The sequence below is a fragment of the Delphinapterus leucas genome, chromosome 8 (assembly GCF_059928025.1).
Source record: "Delphinapterus leucas isolate spDelLeu-1000000601 "Yukka" chromosome 8, BTC_Dleu_Yukka2, whole genome shotgun sequence".
Classification (NCBI taxonomy): Eukaryota; Metazoa; Chordata; class Mammalia; order Artiodactyla; family Monodontidae; genus Delphinapterus; species Delphinapterus leucas.
In genome coordinates, this window is record NC_143136.1 from 61,969,523 (window position 1) to 61,993,182 (window position 23,660).

Here is a 23,660-nt window from a genome sequence, read left to right on the forward strand (position 1 = left end):
CAGTAATTAAGGAAAACCACCAAAAAGCTCGGTTAGGTGTCTGCTAACAGACTAGAAGTCTGTATCCGTCTCTCCACCCCCACTCCCAAATTCATATGTTGAAATCCTAATCCCTAGTGTGATAGTATTTGGAGGTAGAGCCTTTGGGAGGTGATGAGGAGCCCTCAGCGGGATTCTGCCCTTATTTTATTTTTTTCGGTACGCGGGCCTCTCACTGTTGTGGCCTCTCCGTTGCAGAGCACAGGCTCTGGACGCGCAGGCCCAGCAGCCATGGCTCAGGTGCCCAGCCGCTCCGCAGCATGTGGGATCTTCCCGGACCGGGGCACGAACCCGTGTCCCCTGCATCGGCAGGCGGACTCTCAACCACTGCACCACCAGGGAAGCCCCTGCCCTTATTAAAGAGACCCGGGAGAGGTCCCTTACCACTTCTGCCATGTGAGGACACCCAAAAGATCCTTGTCTATGAACCAGGAAGAGGGCCCTCACCAGATACTGAATCTGCCAGCACAGTGATCATGGACTTCTCAGCCTCCAGAACTGCGAGAAATAAATGTTTGTTGTTAAAGCCACCTAGCCTGTGGTATTTTTGTTACAGCAGCTGTAACAGACTGAGACAGTGTGCAACGACACTGAGTTGAATAATCAGTTTGCTGTGGAAGATGACAGAGCACAGTGGTCCACAGCCCAGGCTTTCCAGTGAGAAGAACCCACGTAGAATCCTGGCTCCTGGCTGTGTGAGTGTGGGCTAGGCACCCAACCTTTGGGAGCAGCAGTCGCCTCATCTGTGAAATGGGGATATTCTGTTACTTTGTTCACAAAGATCCAATATAAAAAAAGATTAATTTTATCCAGAGTAGCCTAAGAAAAGGAGCTAAATTAAAAAGGAAGGCTGAAAACCAACTGGACTCCAACCCTTCAAACCAATTTTTTAAATGCAGGTTTTCTTTCCTTTAAACACCATTTTCATGCTCCTGTTACAGCAGCTGGGAGAAGCTGGTTTTCTCTCCAAACTGGAAAACTCTTTTTCTTCAGCCAAGAACTTGTGTATGAGATCTAAACCTGATTTCACAACGTCTGAAACAATAGTTCTGGCAGCTCAGTACATTACTCTTGGCTCTTCCCCCCGGATCATACCAGGGTCTGAGTCTCCTTAATCCTCTTCCAAATTAGTTAAATTAGGTTTAGTCGGATGAAGCATTTACCAAATACTCTCGTCTTCAAATAATCCACACCACCTTATAATGAGGACACTTAAAAAGAGCCAGGTCCTGCAGGAAAAAAAAATTAGCAAAATATCCTGAATTCTAGAATTTAGGGAATAAAAGAGCAACATATTTCCATGACTCTCAGTTTTCTAGGGACCACAGTTCAAAACTTGAAGCTTGAGAAGATAACCCAGTTTGGTTTCAGACAGTCTCTCTATCAAGGTCCCAGGAAGAAAATGACTCCTCTGCTTATGGGTTACAATTCAAGTGCAGCTTCACAGCTTCCAGTGAAATATCCTGCAGAGGCTGTTGGTGATTAAGCATGCGTCTTCTTATATATCAGTTTTTACATAAGACATCAACCATGTTAGTGTGAGGAGAAGAACATATTACTTGAATATTGCTGGAAGTTGCATTTTTTGGTGGGGAAACACTGACTTTAGCTAACTTTTGGAAAGATGGGTGAAGAGCTATCAGGAAAAGCTAAATACAGACAAAAGGGAAGCTAAATACAGACAAGGGGAAACAAAACTGGCACGCTAATGTTCCCTGGAATAATATTCAGGTCCCAGCTAATGGGAAAGTACAGGTATGATGATAAAGTGACAGTCACAATTTTATGAATTTCTAGTATGTTAAGTTTTGTTTTTTTTTCTCTCCTCCAACTGCCCTCACCACCAAGGTTGAAAGGGAAAAAATGACAGACTGGATGTCTAAAAATATGTGTGGATATTAAATACCAACTTATCTAATAGGACACATATGCCACTGACTTCATTTTTGTAAGCCTCGTCCCTGGCCATCCAACTTTTCAACGAAACAGTTGCCTTAACCCAAGATCCAGCTGAAACCACTGTTGAGAGTCACTGTAATCTCACTGACAAGCAAACGCATTTTAGGGACAAAATCCTGTAACTTTGCAAACGTGGGGAGGCAGATTATGGAATACAAACCTGGGAGCTGGATGTTTCAAAGAGCTATGGTTCTCATCTCTTTATTGAGAACAAAAAGATACAAAGGCACACAACAGCTAAACCAATGCCATCTGTTTGGAAATCGTATTTTAAACACAAACAAAATCAAACGCTCCATATGCCGTCACTCCTGAACATTTGCTAGAACGTTTTTGAGTATTTATTGTTAGAGTGTCAGTGTGGTCAAGTGAAGAAAGAAAAAAAGCCCGACGGGAAGTCCCCTGGACTCCCTCCAGGCCCGTTATCACCACGCATGTCATGTGTCCTTTTAGGGGACGCTGAACTCTTTCTGCCTGTTTATTCACTCATAAAATAATTTTACATGTCCCTTCTTTTAGACTTCAGGACTTTTGCAAAGCAGGTTTTTAGCCTCCGCCAGGTCATGACACACATAGAAAAAGGGTACTATTTGTGTGGCACAACCCGGCGAGCCAGGCCAACAGAGGCGCTCCGGTTGCTCAGTTTGGCCTGACTGCTTTGATATATTGGCACAAGCATAACTCCCCAACAACCCACCAGTGCACTGCAGCACATCATGAAGACCTATTGGAAAATGTATTTGCTTCTAGGTGATGTTAACACTATCACTTCTTTAAAAAGCTCCTAAACGGAATATGAAATTTTTACTTGAAAGCACATAAGAATGTGCATGACTCTTCATCACCCCACTCCTTAATCTCATCGAGCTTTCCACAGCTTGGGTCTGTGTTAAGACTACTTAAGACTCTACAAACACTTGTAGTTATTTCTGTTCCCCATAAGAAGCAGTAAAAGGTGTGGCTTTCCTCACGGTGACATTCACTTTGTGAGTCTGGCTGAGAGTTGTTTTTTTTCCATTGGACTTTCTGCCTAGAGGCATCTCAGCATCCTCAGATGAGCCACACAGCACGTCATTCCTTTCCAACTTTAGCCAAAGGACCCAAACAAAACATCTTACGCTGATCAGAAGTGAAGCTCAGTGATTTTGTTCTTTGCGGCTCTGATTCGATCTGTACCCTGTTAACTTTCTTAAACATTTCATTATGTGACTTTTTATATGAGCAAAGGAATGTCATATTTTCAGGTCCAAAGACAGCTTCAAACATTTCTATAAGTCCTTTTCTTAGAATCTCCTGCAATCTTCACTAGCATCACCTAAAATCTATCAGTAGGGGAGAAATTTAACATTTTCAGTTGAGAAACTTAAAGAAATTTACAAAGATCTTATTGAAATTCTTATTGATTTCATTAACACTCATCTAGTTATAATTTTAATATTAGAATGACAGTTTCAGTAGAATATATTTTAATTATTATTAAAAATATATAATAATAAGCTTAAAACTAAACATCAAGTTTATAACTGAAATCATTCCTTCTTCTTCCTGCACTGCATCATTTTATTTTTCCTCTTAGAAGGAGTCTCTGGAAAGACAAGACCACACCCTCCTCATGACAATAAATGCAGTTCAAATTGTTTAAACTGAAGGTTGCTTGCAAAAGTTCTATAACTGGTTTCCCACAGGCCACCAGGCTGAGTGTCTCATTTAAAAATACGACAATATTAAAGATTAGATGGTTGACAAATACCCGTGCTAAAGTTCTAAAGCTTTGAGTCTGTGACTCGGGCAGAGAAGGCTGCACTTCTTCATCAGGTCACTGCCCTCCTCTCAAACCTGGACTCAATCATGCCGAGATGTGAGGACCGCATGCACTCTACTAATCTTTCTGACTTACAGGAGGTACCAATAAGACAGCAGGACACTAATCAGAAACATTTGAGCTTCAGAATTATACTGAGAAGATTTACTTACTGGGAGTGAGACCCTCTTCAAAAGGCCAACTCTATTCACACTTGGTGTATAATTTTTTAAAAACTGAGCTTTCTTTTGCCAGCCTCGTCTGATAACACCATAGATTTCAATACTTTGAATAAGTTTGGTGCAGATAACGTTAATAAGTTAGTCAGGGGAAAATGCTGTGGAAAAAATTAGGATTTTCTTACCAGCCACACATAACTTTCTCTGTAAAGTGGATAATCATATTTAGTTGCTGGGGTAAGCAGAACTTAGAAAAATTCAAATGATAGAATTCTAGCCGTAATGCATATTCAAAATGAGACTAAAATGTAAGCTTTATTTTCTTTAATTGCCTATACAATTCACATGGTAAAAATTCTCAGGCATTACAATCAATAAGAAAAATAATGCCATAGCCATTTTCTAAAACTCATTTTTCTTCTTAGACACCACGTTATATACCTAAGTTGAATTTTCTATCCAAAGTCCGTCTAACTGAGCGGCGTTACTTCATTCTTCCCTTTGTAACACAAACAGTTAAGAACAAGTCTCTTAACCTATTTTAGATGCTTTCTTACATTGAGTGATTTAAACATATTTTGTTGGGAATTGCTGAGAAAATAATGCAACTTGCAGAAGTTTCTAATTCGACATATTTTCATCATTAAAATCCAAGCGTATTTTAATGTGCTGTAACCTGCTGATATGAAGTTCAATATTTCAAGTTGTCTTCACTGATTACTGTAGCTAAATTCTTTTGCAACAAAGGTTGGGGGATTTTTCAGGTGTGTTATGGGAAAAGTGTTTGAGCAGAGGAGGAGAAAAGACATGAAAGCAAGCTACACCTCCTTTCAGCAGGGCCTGAGACCATCTCTCCAGACTATGCAAATTTATCTAAAATGATTATGCTTGTCAATCAGATGACCCAGTTAATTTTTCTCTCACCCAAAGCACTGCATAAGCTAAATAAATCACAGAGCAACCTGATTTGGTCTACCTTGCCCCCTACAGACTTTTCCAAGGCTCACTACTAATCTCTTTCTCTGGTCTTGTTTGGAGACCACATTCATTTTCATAGCTAATTTGTACAAAAAAGACAAGAAAGGCAGACAAACAGAAAGAAATCTCATCCCTTAAAGTCTCCCACTGTTCTTGACAGATGGCTGTGCCCTATCTCCTAAGCTCTAGTCCCACAGCTACAAATGTTGACCAGAAATATTTAGAACACGAGACTAAAATGCAAGATACTCTTTGAGACAAAACCTATTTCCCCAAAAGTGTCTACCCATCTGTATTAACTTATCGTTTGATAAACACTTATTAAGCACCTACTGTGTGCTAGGTACCATGTCAAGCACTTCCCTGTTTGTTATCTACCAAAATTCACAGAGTGACCAAGAATGAACATCACTGGGTCCTTTTTATACTTCAATACAACCAGCCACAGAATAGTATATATTGCTTCCAATGTGCTTATCCAATTATGTACAGAGGATAAGTTTATGGAGCAGGTATTGCTGGGCCAAATGATATACTGGCAGATTTGCCCTAAAAGAGGCTGTTGCCCTGCCACAAACTATACTATGAGTGCCCTTGTTTCCTCGTTTTCCTGACAGCCCAGGTATTATCTTTTTTTCATCATAGCCTGTTTGATAAGCGAGAGAAATTTTCATTTCTCTTATTAAATTTTGAGGTTGAACATTTTTGCATATAGTCATAGGTCATTTGTATTTTTTCCTTTTATGAACGTCCCTTTAAAGCTCTTGGTCAATTTCTTTCTGAAGGGGTGTTTGTTTGTTTGACGAGCAGCAATGGAGTAGAGGGTATAAATCCTACTATTAATACTAGGATGGGGGCTCCAGCCATTTCGGTTGGATATTAAAGGAAAGGGAGACCTAGAGAATTAAAATACTCAAGAAAAACTGCAGCAGAACCTTAGGCTAATATGATAATAAAACCAATTCTCCTATGCTATCATAAATGCATTTATGTAATGTAATATAATTTTAAGATATATATTATTCCACAATATAGCGGTATCAAATTTATTTAGTTCTCTTAACTTTTTCTAGACTTTTTAAAAGGCAGATTATGAGTAAATTATTGGGATAAAGGATCTGACCATTTTTAAAAGTCCCTCAATATACACTGCAAAATATTTCTGCACAAAAATTGTTCCTTTATACTTCTACCAGCATGCTAACCAAGTGTGTCTTTTCCATTTCTCCCATTTCTAGACTCTGCCAGAAACAGTTTCATTTTGTTTGGACAAACTGTTTCAAAGACACACTTGAAAATCTGCCTTAGAATTTTATAGCCATCTCTTATAAGTGGCCTTTCTCTTTACTGCAGGCCTTGGTATTCCATGAAGAAAGATCGGAGGCTAAATCTGATCATTCAGGAAGGAACATTTGATTCATATGACTTGAAAATTCCCCAGATCAGAAACCAGCATGAAACTATGTCCTTTGAAACTATGTCCTTAGCATATGCACCTGAGATGATTAAATTCTGTCTTGGGTAGACAATATTAGTGTCTACTCAACACTCATTATTTCTTGCTTCTTTCCCAATAGAATGCTTATATCATAGGGGCAAGAACACGATCAACTTAAATATTTTTTTTAGGTTCTCCTGCAGATAAAGGAGGGCCATGAGATGTAAACAGAAGGCACTGCATAGGGCCTCTAGGAAAATCCTTTTTGTCCTTTCACAAAGAACGCAGCCACGATGGCTGGAGCTCCAGCAGCCATCTTGAGACCATGAAGAAAAAGCCAAGAGAATTGCAGAGGCTTGGCCTTGCCTGACATTCTTGATATCCTGAATCAATACCAAAAACTGCCTACCCTCTGGAGTTCTGGTGGCATGAGGAAAATGAACATTTATCTACTGAAGTCACTGTATTCCAGTGTCTCTTATTTAAGCAGAGAACAATCCCTTACTAAGGCACTATTTTAAAAAATATATTCCAAAGAAGTGTTTTTCATCTCTGTGAAAGAGAATGTGAATTTTTTATTAGGAACTGAAGTTATATTGGATCCTTTTAAATGGTGTAGCATTTCTTCCCAGTAGATCCATTCTCCACCTATTTCTACCATGTTCTCTGACCCAAAAGCTGACCTATATGGAGGACTCTGGCTTCCCAGTGGCTTGGCCAATGAAGAGCCCTAGCAGGACATCAGAAGGAAGGAAGAAAGTGAGGAAAGAGAGATAAAACACTCTCTCTTATTTCACAGCTTCCTTCCTGTGTGGTTGTCTTGTGTTGACTGTGTTCTTGACTGAAGGTCATCTCTCTTCTCAAGACCCTTCTACTCACATGGATCTTTCCTTCTGGGTTCCAGATGCCATGACCTTTCCTTGTCTTTTAGGTGTATGTGCTAACAGCTCCACTCTCATTAGCCCCCAGGGTACCATACTATCCTTACTATCCTTTATAGTTTCCTTATATCCTGCCCATAACCTTTTAAAATAATCCCTTTATTAAGCAATCCCCAATCTATCCTAATTTGAGTGTGCAATCTATTTCCTCCTGGGATTCTGTCTGATATATTTCTTGAACTTACTTACATAGAATCTTGTAAGTTTAGGGAATTCAGGCATGACTTGGTCCAACCTACTCAATTTTTAGTGATGGCTAACTGACTGCCTAAAACCAAGTCAAATACCTCATCTCCAGGCATTCAGTCAAGTTTGTTTTGGTTATTTGGGGGTTTTATGAGGCTTTGTTATTGTTTTATCTGTATCTTGATTCTTCCTAAATTCTATCTAGTTATAATTCAGCCTTCAATGAAAGAAAAAAACCAAGCACGATTTTAAAACTCTAAAATACAACATATGAGATTTCTGGGACCGTTAATACTTTTATAAAATTAGTGGCCTATGAAGTCAAAATAGGGTGACATCTAAGTTCAGATTGATATTAATGAGAACCAGGAAGTAACTGCTTTCAAGGAGAGCAAAAATACTAATGTATGCTGTGCATAAAGTATCTGAGCATTTACAAGTGGCTCAGAAAACATTAGCCCCACTTTGCAGGGAATTCAAAGTAAAATGATTTTATCTCAATCTTTATGTTCCATCTTTCAGTCTAGAATTCTACTAAGAATTCTCCTTCTCTCTCTATTAAGTATGGAAAATTGAGCAATAGCTAAGTAATATATTTTTTTAAAGATTTTTTTTTGATATGGACCATTTTTAAAGTCTTTATTGAATTTGTTACAATATTGCTTCTGTTTCATGTTTTGTTTTTTTGGCCATGAGGCATGTGGGGTCCTACCTCCCTGACTAGGGATCGAACCTGCACCCCCTGCATTGGAAGGCAAAGTCTTAACCACTGGACCGCTAGGGAAGTCCCCTAAGTAATATTTTTTAATTAAAAAAAGAGTTAAGGTGGGCTTCCCTGGTGGCGCAGTGGTTGAGAATCTGCCTGCTAATGCAGGGGACATGGGTTTGAGCCCTGGTCTGGGAGGATCCCACATGCCGCGGAGCAACTAGGCCCGTGAGCCACAACTACTGAGCCTGCGCGTCTGGAGCCTGTGCTCCGCAACAAGAGAGGCCGCGATAGTGAGAGGCCCGTGCACCGCGATGAAGAGTGGCCCCCACTTGCCACAACTAGAGAAAGCCCTCGCACAGAAACGAAGACCTAACACAGCAAAAATAAATAAATAAATTACTGAACTCCTACCCCCAACATCTTAAAAAAAAAAAAAAAGAAAAAAAAAGAGTTAAGGTGATGGAGAAATAAACAGAGCTCAATGTTTTAGTCTTTTAGAGAATTCTGAGGTTTAAAAAAAATTTTTTTTAAAGGGATCAGTTGTTTTGTTCTGTTTTATTTTAATGAAGAAGGAAAATACTATAGCAACCTACCTTGGCATTCTTGAGAACTACACCCCTATCTTTTTTGGATTGCATGCATGTCTTCTAGACCCAAGGCCTTAGATCCTGGCACAAAAATTTCCTAATGTGGCCATAGCTTTTAAGGGTTATTTGATGAATTATACTGTCAAAGGCCCCAAAGAGAAGTCTCACTGAGAAACCTATGACAATCTACAAATATTTGAAGAACTACCACGTGGAAAAGGAAGTACCCATTTTTTTTTTATTGTTCTGTTACTGAGAAGCAAGAAGAAAAGCACTTCTATCAAGCTTTCTAACCATAAAATTGATGTCTTCAAAATTAGTCAGCTACTCTCACTGGTATAGAGATTCTTAATGTGTGACGTAGACCCTTATGGACCCATGAAGATGTTCAGGAAGTCCTTGACATTATGCGCAAAATGGTGCAGTTGTGCATTTGTCCATTTTTCTGGGTTTAGGGGGCGTGGATTACATCAGCTTCTCAAAGGGGCTCAGGATATAAAAAAGTCTGCAAAAGAATGCATGAAATCAGCCTGCATGACCATTTGTCAGGAGTGCTAGAGAGAAGATAATCACTCTAAGGTCAATATTTATAATTCAGTGGTTACAGATAATGTAAGCAAAACTTTTATGCAGTGTGTGTTCAATCCTCTAATCATTCAGCAATTATTTACAGGTTGTTCATCAAATAATTTGCTCAGCGTGGTGGGTTGGAGGGAGCATCTATTTAACTCCCCCTTTATGGGGAGAGATAATGTGATGTACTTTTTTCCAGTGCTTTCCCACAGTGTTCCGTAGAAGTGGAGGCTCCATTAATAAGCTGAGTAAGAGGATGGAGTCTAGAACAAAGAATGGCAGCCCACAACACATGAGAAGAACCTGGACCCCAGACGGCAACCCAAGTTGAAGATCAGAGGGCAGAGTGCAAGTGTGAGGCTGTGAGCCGAACTGCTCTGGGTGTGGATAAATATAGCAGTGAAGGGCAAACAGAACGGACACTTTGTAATTTGACCCTTGGAGATTTGGAGTGGATCCTTGAATGCTCTGTCCCCCACCCATACCCCAAACATTCAGACCCTGGGTAATGAGTTAGCATGCAAACTGTCCTATTGGAGGACATCTCAGTTAAGAGCTGAAACAAGCTTAGAGCTCTTTGCACTTATCTGATCTCTGCACAAATGCAGAGTTTGGCATTTAAAGTTGGTGTGTGCCCACTGGGAGAGCCCAGCCATTGTGTGCTGGCATCAAAACCTCTCCTTTGAAATGAGGATAGTGTGTAAACTCATCCCTTAAGAGCTTTGTAGATCTCTTGCATTTGTTTCTGGGGCCCGTTTGAATTTGTTCTTTAAAAGAGGCTGCTTAGAGAAAATTCCCGGCACCAGTGTAATGAAAAGGGATATCATTAATTTCTTCCTTTAAAAAGGAAGTGTTCCTTTGGGACCACTGATCTTTGTGTATATTAGGTCAGACAAACCCAGCCTAATGTCTGGGTAGACTGGCTGTTCTAACTACCGACCGCCAAGCAGGCTTAACAGACCCTCTGCACAGCAGAGAAAGGAAATGGGGCTCTGAGTAGGTGGGAGCTCTAAATAGTCCTTATACCATTTAGGTGGATTACTGAAACATGACTCCTTCCCATTACACAAATTGCCACAGAAAATACCAACAAATTAGTCCCACGCTTTTTAAATGTGGTAAAGTTCCAAGGTGATAAACTCTTAGGACTCGTGGTGGCATCGAGAAAAAAACAAATGCAGTTTCTAGAAATCTTAGCACACTCCATAAGACTTGACAATTTGAATAGAAGGAAGGAAGGAGTTGTTAACTTGAAAATTAAGTGCTTTCAGAAGTGATTCTCATTTCAGGAGGGAGAAATGGCAGCGGCAGCAGCTAAACATTTATTAGGTGCTTTACATATGCCAGGCTCTATTCTCATGCATTAAGCCCATAATCTGGCGTCTTATTTTTGAAGGACAAAGTTCCGACCCAGAGTTCCCTCAAAGCTGCCAGAGTGTCTTCAACACACACACACACACACACACACACACACACACACATCCTAGGAACACAGATCACAGAGCAGGAAAGTTCAGTGTAATAAAAGGCTTAAATACTAGCAAAGCAGTGGAAATATGGGCAAAATGTGGGAGTGGACAGGTTTGGGGTGGTGGGCAGAGCTCAGGAAGGCTTTGGTTTAGGATAGAGTACAGTGACTTGCAGGTGATCAGGAGATCGCTGTGGATTGTTCTGAGCTGTCTGTGGACTCATTTAATATCAATTGTTTATCTTGAACTTCTCCCTCCTGTCATTATCCCAACTTCATATTCACAGTTTTATAAAAAATGTATCTGTTCCCTTTTTTAAATCACAAGTAATTTTAATCTAAATCCAGCAGCAGTCTGAGCTAAACAAAACACTTACACCTAATGCCAATAATCCCCCAGGCATGGCTTTATGTCCCTTATTTTGCCTTCCTGCCTTTGAGCCTAATCAGGATAGAGCCCATGACGTCCTAAACCCTGGCCAGGAACAAACAGTCAAATAACTTGAGTGTAACGTAGCAGACTTCAGAGTCTACAACTGAACATACAGCTAAGTGTTCAGCCCCTTGAGGTTTCTATTTTTCTCTGTTCCTCTGAAGAGCAAAGAGGAAAATACATTTAAGAGGCTAAAATGGCCATCCAAAGTACCATCAAGAATGATCTGGGGGCTTCCCTGGTGGCGCAGTGGTTGAGAGTCCGCCTGCCGCTGCAGGGGACACGGGTTCGTGCCCTGGTCCGGGAGGATCCCACGTGCCGTGGAGCGGCTGTGCCCGTGAGCCATGGCTGCTGAGCCTGCGCGTCCGGAGCCTGTGCTCCGCAACGGGAGAGGCCACAACAGTGAGAGGCCGGCGTACCACAAAAAAAAAAAAAAGAATGATCTGGGCCCTGAGAGCTGGTCCAGAGGCATCACTTCCTTGATTTCTCCCCAGAACACAGCTTTGGGCTGGGTTCTGGCTCTGGGTTGACCAACTGGGACTCAGTTTTCTCATCTGTAAAATGAGATGGTTGAGCAAAAGGATCTCAACCAGATGCCCAGCGACACAAGAATGGATTCATAAAATGGGATACTGTACAGCATTGAAAACAAACACGTTAATCTTAAAATATTATGTTAAGAAAAAAAGAAGAAGAAAAAGCTAGAAACCAAAGAATATATACTGTGTGATTCCAGTTATACAAAGCTGAAAAGCAGGCAAAATGAAACTATGATATTTAGGATGCATACTTAGGGGGTGACCTCTAGGGAGGAGGAGGAAAGTCATCATCAGGAAAGGGTAGCAGAAGGCTTCTGAGGTGCTGCAAGTTCTCTCTTCTGATCTCAGCTGTAATTGTGCAGGGACTTTATAATAACTCATTATGCTGTCCATCTCTTTTTTAAACCTTTTTTTTCTGTCAGCATGTTACATTTCAGAATTTAAAACTAGGTTAAAAACAAAACAACCACAATCTGATATCTCTCATGTGTGAGCTTTTCCTGGTGTGAAGAGGGAACAGGCAGAGGGCCAGAAACATCTTTCACTCTTTGCCTGGCTGGTTCTTGATTCCCCTTCAGTTCTCAGCTTTGGTGTCAGCCCACTGACCCTTCTCTGCTCCCATGAGACCACGAAGGTATCCCTGTCGTAGAACAACTCCAGGGGGTCACCAAGGCTCGATCTTACTAACACCCTGGCCGAAGGAGATTTGATTTTAGGTTTACTTATCCATTTCTCCCTAGGAATGTAAACCCACAGGGCAAGCCTGGATCTTGCTGCATTATATACCACCAGCACCCAATATAGCACCCACCACTTAATAACTGCTCAGTAAACATCAGCTGATTGAGTACCTGAATGAATGGGCAATAAAGGTACATTTCACTCTCTCCCAGCCCTCTTTGAACTTAAACCGACAATTTCTCTCTTGCTAAGTACAGTTTTTACTGGAAGCAGACAACCCCAGAATTGTCCTGGTCATTCTAGGAGTTCTAGTTACTTAAAAGAGAGTCAAATAAAAATGAAAACAGAGAAAAATCTTATCATGGTTCTACAAACAGTTGTATAACCACAGTGTTTTCCCCCTCATTTAATTTTGGACTATGTCTCTCTTGCCTCCCTATAACACTTAGACTTGATTACGTTTCATTTAGGGAACACACTCATGTCACGGTCCTCACATATTCAATTACTGAACAACCAATCACCTTGTTCCTCTCAGGCTGTTTCCTTTTCTGGGAAAGGGAGTGGCTACTATACTAAGATGAGAGCCAGGTTTATTTAAAAACACTTTTCTCCCTGATTATATACATAAAAAATTCATTACTGCTCCACAAAACACACTGTTAAGAGAATGAAAAGACAAGCCCCAGACTGGGAGAAATATTTGCAAAACACATATCTCACACAGGATCGGTATCCGAAATATGCAAAGAACCCTTAAACCCTCCAAATAAGAAAACGAACAACACAATTTAAAAACAGGCAAAAGATGTGAACAGACACTTCACCAAAGAAGTTATACAGATAGCAAATAAGCATATGAAAAGATGCTCCACATCAGGGAAATACAAATTAAAACCACAATGAGGTACCACTGCACACCTATTAAAATGGCAAAAAGCCAGAACACTGACGACACCAAATGCTGGCGAGGATGAGGAACAACAGGAACTCTCGTTCATTGCTGGTGGGAATGCAAAATGGTGTAGTCATTTTGGAAGACAGTTGGGCAGTTTCTTATAAAACTAAACAGGTACTCTTATCATATTCTCTAGCAATCACATGTTTTGGTATTTACCCAAAGGAGCTGAAAACCTATGTCCACACAAAGAAGTTTATAACAGCTTTATTCATAATTGCCAAAACTTGGAAGCAACCAAGATGTCCTTCAGTAGGTGAATTGGTGAACAAATTGTGGTACGTCCATGTAATAGATTATTTTCAGCAATAAAAAGAAATAAACTATCAAACCATGTAAAGACATGGAGGAATCTTAAACGCATATTGCTAATGGAAAGAAGTCAATCTGAAAAGGCTATATACTGATGTATAATATGTGTGATTCCAACTTTATGACATTCTGGAAATGGCAAAACTATGAAGACAGTAAAAAAAAAAAAAAAAAAAGAATCAGTGGTTGCCAGGAGCCTAAGGAAAAAGAGGAAGGGATGAATAGGTGGAGCACGGGGGATTGTTAGGCAAATAAAACTATTCTGTTTGACACTGCAATGATGGATACATGTCATTACATATTTGTCAAAACTCACAGACTGTACGACACAAAGAGTGAATCTTAATGTGAATTATGGACCTTGTTAATAATAATAGATCAATATTGGCTCATCATTGTGAACAAACAAGCCACACTAATGCAAGATATTAATAATAGGGGAAACTGGGGGGAGAGGGAGAGGTAAGGGAGTGTATGGGAACTCAATACTTTGCGCTCAGTTTTTCTAAAAACCCAAAACTATTAAAGAACAGTATTAATTTAAAAAAAAAACTCAAAAAATTTATTACTCCCAATCTTGGAAAACAAATAAAAGTAAAAAAGAAAAATCACTCCATGCCTACTACACAACTATGTTTCATTTTAAAGTTGAAAAGAATCCTTTAAAATGAAAGAAATGAGGCAGCCAAGGTTAACAGTGAATTTGTGCTGTTTCAAATACATCGAGTAAGAAAAGAATGTAAAAATAAAATTCCTCTCAGCACATTTTACAGCCATGCCATCAACGTCCAATTCTGAAAGCCAAGCACCCTAACTTGACTCACACATGCCCCCACCCCTGCCCTGCGTTGTTTGGCAGCTACGCTCCTGACATCCTGGGTCAACGCCAGAACCTAACTTGGCATCAGCAAAGAGGGCATCCTGACCTAATGCACTCAGGAAAGCACCATATAAGTTTCTGCTGAACCCTCCTCAGAAATGTTTGCAGTAACAATCTAAGCAGAAATAATGTCCCCAAACTATCCAACTTTGTAACAGGCTTTAACGAGCTGCAAGAATGAGAAAAGGCTGTCACAAGGCTGTCCCTGAGGTATGTGACCTTAAGAATTGTGGCTGACAAATGACCTCATGGCTTCTACCTACCAGCCCTCACAGTGGCAGCCACTTTCCCCTCCAGCCTCAACTCCTCCAGTGGAGTCCAAATCTCACTGACTCAGCTGGCTGAGGGGTGGATGCAGTGCTGACCTGTGTGGACTGCATCCCTTCTTCCTTATCCTCCACACCCCCAAATTTCAGGGAAAATGCTTTGCCAAAAGGAATCTTTGCCTCTTGGTAGGTACCGTATACAGTTCCTGTAGAAAGCCACAATTTTGCACAGAAGCCTCAGCTGGCGTAAACGGCCATGACTGCAATTGACGACCCAAGCACTCTGCATTCTCCAAAATTACAAAATTAAGTAAGACACGGACAAGATCTAGTAAAATGAGGAAAGTCTTTTAAACAGAATAGGGAAGGTGAGTGATTAATATAAATGGGGCTATAGGTTAGAAATTAAATTTGGGATCAGGAGAACTATAGTCTCTCCTCTTTCTCCTTCCATTCCTCTGCCCTCATGCCTTCAAGCCTCAAACCGTGCATTCCTTATGTTGGCCTTGCCTAAATTCTTTTGCAAAAAGCCAGGACACAAACACTATGGCAACGACACACATATTAGAGGTACAAGCAAATATTCAGATCTGGTAGTGTTTTGAGCACTTTTGCCTTGCGGGAGGCTAGCAGAGGCAGTAGAGTTTATAAAATAGAAATATCTTTTAAAGGCAGTAATTTCTAATCATTTTAGAAATTGAGACACTTTTAAAAGTCTGGAACACTCCCCTCTTCCTCCTCTATAGCAAAGTTACAAGTAAATGAAACTTTGTTCTTGACAACTTCCTGAGAATTTAATGAGACCACTTGAGATAAATGTGGACACATATGTTACCAAACTTGCTTTGGAAAATAACAGCTGCAAAGACCCAGCCATTAGAATTGCATTTGTCTCTTAAGTGTCTTACTTCACTGCCGGGGCTGTGTTTGGCATACAGTAGGTGCTTGATAAGTGTCTGTAAAGTGAAAGAATAGAAAGCCATATATATAAAGTTCACTTTTTCTGATTCAATATAGTATCATAGAGATAGGGGATGTGGTTCTCAAAGGGCAGTCCCCCAACGAGCAGTACCGCATCACCTGGGAACATGACAAAAATATGCCCCACACAAAATCGGAAACTATGGAATGGACCAGCAACTTGTGTTTTCACAAGTGCTCTGGGTGATACTGACGTTTACTGAAGTTTGAGAATCACCGGCCTAAAAAAGATCCTTTAAAAAAGAGGTGTGTTTTTCTACCCTCCGCACTAAAGGTAAGAACTCTAGGCCTGTAATTCCTTTACCATCTCACTGAGAAAAGTCCTGAGACCGAGGCTTCATGATGAGGGTTTATGGTGAATTCCGTGGCACCCAGGCAAGAAGAAAAGAGGGATCAGCCATATGGGAGCCAAAAAGAGCAGGGATTCGAAACACCAGAGACGACCCATATGTGAGGGCACAAGAGTGGCCTCTAAGCCTTGTGTGTGGCTTCCTGCCATGGCACTGGGCGCGGGACAGGGAGGCCCAGTAGCCTTGCCTCCATAGGGTCTGGCTTCCATGTGCTTTCCCGACAGGGATTATGTTGCCTTTGAGTCTCTGTTGTAGGAACACACTCTCCCTGTCAAATGGGCGACATCTGAGCCCTTTATGATCACAGTGGCTGTGGTTTGGCAAGCTGCTTGTATCCCCTTCCAAACACAGGCAGCAGTGTGAGGTGATTCTGTAGCACAGATCCAAGGCTCAGTCTTGCCTGATACAGTGATCTAATTAAAAAAATTAGTCCTCGGCCCAATCAAGTTCAACTTCCAGTATTATTATAGGATGACCAACTTGTCCCAGATTGCCTGGAACAGTTCTGAAGATCCACATCTTGGAAAACCTTCAGTCCTGGGAAAACTGAGATGTTTGGCCACCCTAAGGATTAAGAGTTCCAAGGATAAAATACAGCCCAAGTTCGCTTTCTGATAGCTGAACTTCTGCCAAGATCAACAAAATTTAGTGACGAGCAGTGAGGAAGGTAAAGGCAAATAACAAAGTAGATGGCATTAGAGAAGTAAGTGGGTAAAAGACAGGGTGTGTGATTTGCTCAGCAAATCTGAAGAAAGATCTGAAACCAGATCACTAAAGCCCAAAATTAGACGCTCTGGCAGGAGCAGGGGGCTCCACCACACCCTGACACTGCACACTGCCACTGTGACCCCCTTGGGAGGCTGGTACAATACCACCTGCTCCCCAGCTCCCTAAAAATGTACTAGGCTCCATCTTTAAAAAGCCATGTAGTTAAAGTTACTCTTAGCAAATGCAATGACTTTTTGACCTTCAAAAAAAATACGAATAATTTATACTACCTGTAGACGGGAAGGTAACCAAGGGCAGGACTACCTCATGTAGGTGAGGTATCACAGGAAACCCAGGGGCAGGCAATGACGGCCCTTGAACAAGCAGGTCACAAACTTAAACTAAACTTGTATACGTCACACTAAGAAAATACAGGTAAAGCACCTAGCATGTGCTCAAAGTCAATACCTACTACATCTGTGGTAGTTCCCTTTCTTTCATTCATTGGGATTTCCTCACATCCCCCACTCAGATCCCTTTTTTTTTGAGAAAATGCAGAAAAAAATGCTTAAAACCTGTTTTTTTTAGGCCACAACCAAGAAGAAAAAGAGAGAAGGTGGAAGGAAAGTATGTTACAAAAAATGAGCACATTGGGCTTCCCTGGTGGCGCAGTGGTTGGAAGTCCACCTGCCGGTGCAGGGGACGCGGGTTCGTGCCCCGGTCTGGGAAAATCCACATGCCGTGGAGTGGCTGGGCCTGTGAGCCATGGCCGCTGAGCCTGTGCGTCCGGGGCCTGTGCTCCATGGCGGGAGAGGCCACAGCAGTGAGAGGCCCGCGCACCGCAAAAAAAAAAAAAAAAAAGAGCACATTAACAATAGCAGGAAACACCAGCTTCGTGTTGAGAGAGAAGAAAGTTAAAATAATTAGGCACAAATCATAATGGCTGAGGGTCATTTAATGCACGGGTAGGTGGTCCCATTTCACAATGGTCTCCAAGGATCTCTGCGTTACAGCCAGTGTGACAACTGTTGTTAATAATCATGTCCCAAGACACTGAGAATAAGGAGAACTGTCCAGTACACTTAATATGAAAAGGAGTTGTAGGTTTTAGAAAGTTTCAGCTGCCTGGAAATTGTAACTTACATAGAATATCTCATACATTGATAGTGTCTGTAGTCTATCCTCAACACAGTCACTCCCAATTCACTGAGTTTATACCCTTGCTACTCAAAATGTGGACAATGTCAGCAACACCTGGAAGCTCCTTAGCACTGAGGAATCTCAGGAGCCACCCAGACCTGCTGAATCAGAACCTTCATTTTAATCAGATCCCCAGGGTGTCTGTTAGGACCTGCATCAGCTGGCTCCTCACCCCCATGATACTCTTCCTTGCTCTCAGCTCCAATCACCGGGGCTCCCTTCTACTCTTCACATTTTCCACGCACGCTCTCTCCTCAGGGCATCTGCCTCGGCTGTTTCCTTTGCCTGTAATGCTCTTCTCTTAGATATCCACATGGCTAGTTAGCTCACCACTTTCAAGTCTTCTCAGTGCAGCCCACCCTGACCACCCTATTAAAAGTAAACCGTCCTCCACACTTTGGCCACTCCCAATCTCTCTTGCTGTATTTTCTCCCCTATAATACTTTGCCTTTCTAACATCCCATACAACTGACTCATGGATTATGCTTATTGTTTATTGTCCCTCTGCTAAAATGTAGCATCATGAGGACAGGACTTTTTGACCGTGTCGTTCCCTGATGTATCACACATGCCCGGAACAGTGCTACTGAAGTGTGGTCTGCAGGTTGACTCTTGCTACTGGTCCCACCTATCAATAGATCACTAAAGAAATTTAGAGTAATTTAAGTTAGAGCAAGAAATTTTGAAAAGTTTAGATCAATTTGATACGGACACCACACCTACATGTGTGATTATTTACCTAGTAATTCATTTTTACTATATTTCACAAAAGTATCAGACTGTGCACATTGGAAATTAAAACACCCAGCCCAAAACGGGTCTTTTAAAACTGTTTTGAGAGGCACTGGCCCAGGAAAGTTCCTGGCACTTAGTAAGTGTTAATAAATGTTTGCTGAATAAATAAATAGAAGAACAGATGGTTAAAGAATAAAGTTTTGGGCTTCCCTGGTGGCGCAGTGGTTAAGAATCTGCCTGCCAATGCAGGGAACAAGGGTTCAAGCCCTGGTCCGGGAAGATCCCACATGCCGCGGAGCAGCTAAGCCCGTGCACCACAACTACTGAGCCTGCGCTCTAGTGCCTGCGAATCACTACTACTGAAGCCTGCAAGCCTAGAAGCCTGTCCTCTACAAGAGAAGCCACTGCAATGAGAAGCCCACGCACCGCAACGAAGAGTAGCCCCCGCTCGCCGTGACTAGAGAAAGCCCGCGTGCAGCAAGGAAGACCCAACGCAGCCAAAAATAAATAAATAAATTTTAAAAAAGAGAAAATTTTTACATAGTAAAGCCAGATCAGGTCTGTATATATGCCTGTGAGTACAATTAAATAATTTCTGCTTGGATCAGTGGCAAAGTGATTTGTACTATGAACTTCCTGGATATACTGTGCTTTCCTCTCTCGTGTGAGGAATGAGTCGATCTCAAATGGATCAGTTAAGGACCTTCCTGAGATTCTCTGAGGGGCAGAAGACAGCCTTTGTCCAAGCCCCACATCTGCACTCTTTCGCCTGCCTGCTCTAAGCAGAGATGGCCTGATTAAGCAACTTTAGATTTACTCCCTGCCTCTCCCCAACCCCATATCCCCCAGACCCCTTTATGAAACAGTGAAGTTAGCACTCATGGCCAGGTAGAAGGCAAAATCGTTGGGTGTTGGTGTTTTCTTAAAACTGAAAAGGTCATAATATTCTCAGGCTTTCACAGAAACATGGATTGAAATAATGGGTCATTTAAGGCAAAGAATTAAATATAAAGGTACAACTGGCTAAAATGTCTCTTGCAGAATAAATATACTCTTAGTTTTGCAGCTTATCACCTTGAAAACATAAACAAAACTGGAAAACTTTTGTTGTTCAATCCATCTTTGTTGCCTTCTAAGGTCAGGAGGAATCTGATTTATAAATGCTTTTTCCTGCCCAAGCCTTCCTTCCCTCTCCCCCTGCTCAGAACAACAACAGCAACAAAATGAAACGACTTGGATCTTTTTAAACTTGTTCCACCGGTATGCTCTACCTATTTGGGGGTGCCTAAAAGATCTTTTATTTTGTTCCAGGATTATTAAAAATACGGTTTAAAACTTTCTCTGACTCATTTACTCAAGAGTTTCATTTCATTCTTGCTTCCACTATATTTCATCACAGCTTTGGATGCTCAAGAATTCAATTTGGGAACCTAGGCTAGGTTGCGAGGAGAGAATTCAGAAATGAAAAGATAGGACCCCAGAGAGTTTAAAATCTAGTAGATGCATAAAAATAACTGTAGGGCTTCCTTGGTGGCGCAGTGGTTGAGAGTCCGCCTGCTGATGCAGGGGACGCGGGTTCGTGCCCCGGTCCGGGAACATGCCATGGAGCGGCTGGGCCCGTGAGCCATGGCCGCTGAGCCTGCGTGTCCGGAGCCTGTGCTCCGCAACGGGAGAGGCCACAACAATGAGAGGCCCGCGTACCGCAAACAAACAAACAAACAAACAAAAAAACCCTGTAATACAAGGCAGAATGCAGTAAGTACTAAAGGAAAGTCAAAGGGCTCAGAGGAAGCCATTGTGGACTCTGAAGACCGGAGAGGACTCAGAATGAACAGTAAAGGAGGACAGGTGGGGCACAGGGAGCAGCATGAACAAAATCACAAAGGAGAGAAAGAACACACTGGGCATGCGTGGAGGATAGAGAGTAGTTTGGATATTCTGCAGCACAGAATAAGGGAGAGAGATCAGCAGACAATAGAGCTAGAAAGGAAGATTAGGACCAGAACAGAGACAGCCTTGTATGTCATGCCAAGAAGTTTAGAGATGATGCTGGAACAATGGGGAGCCACCGATGATTATAGGGGAAGAGAATGTTATGATCAGGGTATGCTTTAGAAAAGCTCCTCAGGTATCTATGCATGAGGGAAGTTGAAGGAGGAAAAGAATGGAAGCAGGAAGACCACTTAGGATACTGTTTACAAGAGTTTAAGGAGAAGTCATGGTAGTGGTGGCAGACCCAACAGAAAACCATCTAGATTGGAAAGAAGGAGCAACTGTGACAGGAAAGTGCATATGAACCATTTACAGCAAATCAGATGTGAAACGTATTAAAAAGTTTGACTTCTGGGGATACTTTTCTAAAGAAAGGGAAAGATGATTATAATCCAACAAGTCTCTTTAGTAGTTAATTAAAAATGCAATATATTTTTACTCCTCCTAAACTATACCACCAAAACTTAATGCCTTACAGTAAGAACTTTATTTCTCTACCCATTTTTTATACTTAATTTGCATTTATATAATATCAATAGCAGTAAATACCACTGCAGCATCTGACACAATAATGTACCCTTACTATGAACCAGACACCATGCTGTGCCCTTTACTCCTACTAGCTTATTTAATCCTCAGTACAACCCTTTGGCTATGAACTACCATTTCCCTATTTTACATGTGTAGTTATTGAGGTAAGGAGTTGTTACATAGCTTTATTAACACTACACAAGAAAGCAGAGATTTGAATCCAGGCAGGTCTGACTCCACAATCTGTGCCTTTGGCTACTCAACCATGCTTTAAAATTTTCTTTTTACTTGTATTTTAAAGTAGAATGCTAAAAGAGAACAAAGACCGGATGGGACACATGGAAAACAAATAGCAAGATGATAGATATAAACCAAAATATATCAACAATCTCATTAGATGTAAATGGTCTAAATATCCCAATTAAAAGGTAGAAATTGTCTGTTTGGATAGAGAAAAATGCCATCCAAATTCATGCATAATGGATTCTGTTCCACCCACGATCTTTTTCCTCGATTTTCTTTTTTGCACTACTCCTACCCGTACCTCATGTGGCCTTATTCCTAAACACTATCTGGCTGTGGGGAAATTAGTCCATCGGACAGTTTTATCATTTTTGGCATACTCATTTAAAAGGTTCTGCTGTAATACACTAATCCTCTCTCATCTCTCTTGAAGAGTTTGCTTTGTATGAACTGAAGGTCCTAACACGTTTATTACGCATTTCCCACTTCATATTGTACTACTTTGCCACTGAAAAACAGACTAAGAAGAAAATTTGAGAAAACTAAGAAACTACTGCATATTTCAGAAAAATAAATGAGGTCAACAGTAAGTGTAATATTAGTATTTTAAGTTGAAAAGATTGTTTCCTTTGGAATGAATCCACCTTGTGCTTAGTATTTCCTGGTTCATAAATATTTCTTATGATCATGCTTCTATTTTATCTTCCAGAAGTATTGATTATAGCCACACATATGGCCCCAAACTGACTTTTTACCATATTCTGTAGCGAATAATTTAGAAAAGGGGCCAAAAATTCTATTTTCCATAAGAGCATGGCAAGATGTCTACATTCTTGCTGAAAGAACAGCTGTGTTGCCAAAAGGGCAGAACTTCTCTCTAAATCCATAGTCTTTACCAAGCCCTAGATTTTGACCCTGAACTGTCTGCTCCACTGAAAGCTGGTCAATTATTTATCTTTCCTTTAAGAAAATAAAGTCTTTTTAAACATATGGAATGCTTCACAAATTTGCGTGTCATCCTTGCGCAGGGGCCACGCTAATCTTCTCTGTACTGTTCCAATTTTAGTATATGTGCTGCCTAAGCGAGCACTAGAAAATAAAGTTTGAAAGCAGTTTCCTAATTTGAGGTTCTTACAAGTAAAGGGAAAAGTATGGCCTTTGATATTCATTTTCTTCCTTCAAAAAAGTAAACTTCAGTGGCACAGGTGGGTGATAAACTGCTACTTTTAATGCAAGTTTTGTTTCCAGTCTTTACGGCTTCCCAAACCTGAACTTTCTGCTAACATTAGGTTATATTACTATCTGCCTTCTACACAGTCCTGCCTAAACAACTCATTAAAAAGTACAAAAGCATGCAAATGGTAGAAACAGCTTGCAATTCAAAATGTTCTTCTTACCAGATTTTGCAGGGGCTCCCCTCAAGGGTCTCAGTCCTGGGCGATCTGGAGCAGCATGGCATGTCTGAGAAGACACAGACTCAGTCCCAGAAACTGAGTGCTTCAGAAAGACCCAGTAAAAGAAACATTATTTTTATCCTCTGATGAGGCAGCCTTAGAACTTGGCTTCCATTTAACTAAGGGACCCTTAACCTCAATGGTACTAGGGAAAAATCTAAGTATATTGGGGTCATGTGGTTAGTTGCACGTGTCTTGCAGCAGAATTGAGTAGAGGTCCTCTCCTTGGCGCAATTACCTGCAAAGTCTCAACACCTTTTGCTTCATCCATTTATTTCTTCCTCTGAACAAGCCAACCTAGCCCCCTCTTAAATTAATTATAGTCCATATAGAAAACAGCTATGTGCTGATTTTCTCCTATACTAATTTTTATCCCTAAGAAAGAAAAAAGAAAACCTATAGGAAGGTATTAATCTACTTAACATTTCTAAGTATATCATCCAAAGGATTTTGTTTTTTAATCTTACATATGCTCAGCAGAGTTACTGGCAAAAACTGTACATTTTCTTCATTTCATCCTTTCAACATCAAATAGTAGG

General features: G+C 41.0%; 1 non-coding gene across 1 annotated transcript; it reads right to left on the reverse strand.

Moving 5' to 3' along the window:
- Positions 1 to 22,650: 22,650 nt before the first annotated feature.
- LOC115802172 (U6 spliceosomal RNA) lies at positions 22,651 to 22,757 on the reverse strand. The gene has a single exon (XR_004022572.1). It is a non-coding gene; the product is annotated as a U6 spliceosomal RNA (small nuclear RNA).
- Between the last annotated feature and the right edge of the window lie 903 nt (positions 22,758 to 23,660).